The sequence below is a fragment of the Galeopterus variegatus genome, unplaced genomic scaffold (genome assembly GCF_000696425.1).
Source record: "Galeopterus variegatus unplaced genomic scaffold, G_variegatus-3.0.2 Scaffold3758, whole genome shotgun sequence".
NCBI lineage: Eukaryota > Metazoa > Chordata > Mammalia > Dermoptera > Cynocephalidae > Galeopterus > Galeopterus variegatus.
In genome coordinates this window covers 200261-202151 of record NW_007729869.1, presented here as the reverse complement: position 1 = coordinate 202151, position 1891 = coordinate 200261, and the positions used below count along the sequence as shown (strand labels likewise).

The window sequence follows — 1891 nt, the reverse complement described above, 5'->3', positions numbered from 1 at the left end:
ATTTTCCTGATAACTCAGAAAAATATTTTTGATTAAACTTTTGAGATAGTTGTCAATTCACATGCAGGTGGAAGAAATAATACAAAGAGATCCTGCGTACTCTCTACCGAATTTCTTGGGTACTGTTTCAGAGATGACTTTTGTGTGACGGTATTGAGTTTGATTTCTTTTTCCCTTTGGTCTGGGTTGTGTGGATCTGAGAGGGGAGAGGATCTGTGTGTGAGGGGAGGGGCTGTGTGGTTTTTAAGTTTTTAAATATATATTTTGGTGCTGTATGTGATAAGAGATTCATTCACAATGGATCAACGAACCATCTCTTCTAGGCAGTTTTGTCAAAAATAAAGGTTTCTCTTTAATTTCAAGAATGACCAAAAAATAAAAATAAAAAGAGTCAGGGGGCAGGACTAAGGCTAAGCTTTGTAGGAAACAGGAAAACGTCTCCATCTGAGAAAGGAAGTCACTCCGTTGAATACCAGATGTGCTTTAAAAGGCTGCTGCTAGCTTATAGGGGGCCTTTGTGAATATTAAAGAAAAAAAAATAGACCTCTAGGCAGAGGAATTAGAAAAAGGCAGCCCTAAAGTAGGCTTCTGTGCTCCTCCCTCCCTCCCCGCTGTACAGTCTGATGAGAGGAGCATCACCAAAATACAGTGGGAAGGGCCCCTTGAGGGATTAGGGTCCTGTTCCCCTGCTTCTCTCCCTTTTCATCCATAATCATCAGCAGAGTCCTTTAGGTTGTAACGAAAGAGAGGGGGTGACTAGCCCACAGTCACAAGGCCCTAAGAAGACAAAAGAGGCTGATGTTCAGGACTCCAGACTTGGCAGTGTCAGTCAGAACCTTCACAGTCCCTGCCTCAAGAAATTCACTGCTCCTCAAACCTCCCACTGAACTCAGTTCTCAAATGCCCGATCACAGCTGCTGAGCCAAGTCAGCCGTCTCTTTATTAAGGAAGCAGCGCCCCCCGCTGTCACTCCTGACCATATATACACGTGCTTTATAGATGATTACTGAGCTGTGCCTGGAGTTGGCAGAGATTTTATTTACACTCACTATGTCTCTGAAAAGAAGCCCAGTCAGACCACTGTTCATTGGCTTTATTTATTCAATTTATTTCAAATGCGAAGAACTGGGGAATCCCATGTTATATATTATTATTAATGGTAATAACAATTATTGATTATCAAACATTATGATCCATGTATTGTGCTAAGTGCTTATATGCACTATATTCAAATTTCTCAACAATATAATAGAAATGAAGTAGTAGAAAAACAAAATGAAAAATCAAAGATATAAAAACGAATAGCACAAATTTATGATTACCTGATTCAACAGACATACTCAGTCAAACTGCTATTACTTTACTGTTTTTATTGTGGAGATGGTTTGCAAACTAGCACCTGTCAAGGGCCACACTTTGAGAAGCTCAAAGATTTAGAGCCCCAGTGATCCACTATATCTGTGTCTGGAAGAATAAGTGGCATTCAGCCAGGGGACAAGGGGAAAAGAGCAGATGAGGAGGGCATTGAAGCGAGGGCAGAGCCATGTGAAGCCATGTGGTATGTTTGGGGAATAGCAGACTGTTGGCTAGGTGGGCTGGAGAGGTGAGAGGTGAGGTTAGCAGGTAAGCTCGGGTCTTGGAGGGCTTTTTTGGCTATGATGGAGAGCTGAGCAATGAAAACTGTACTGAGCAGGCCCTAAATCTCAGAAGGAACTTCCAGGGTTATCGCTCCCTTCTGAATGTTGTAAAAACAACCAGGGGCAGTTCACCTGCATAAATTGCCCCATTTTACTCATCTTATTGCCAACCTAAGCACATTTATTTCCAAAGGAAAGAAAAAGGAAGGAAGGAAGGAAGGAAGGAAGGAAGGAAGGAAGGAAGGAAGGAAGGA

General features: G+C 42.0%; 1 pseudogene; it reads left to right on the top strand.

The window, feature by feature from the left end:
* The window catches only part of LOC103601496, a 2376-nt pseudogene extending 1455 nt beyond the window's left edge, over window positions 1–921 (top strand).
* The last annotated feature ends 970 nt before the right edge of the window (window positions 922–1891 follow it).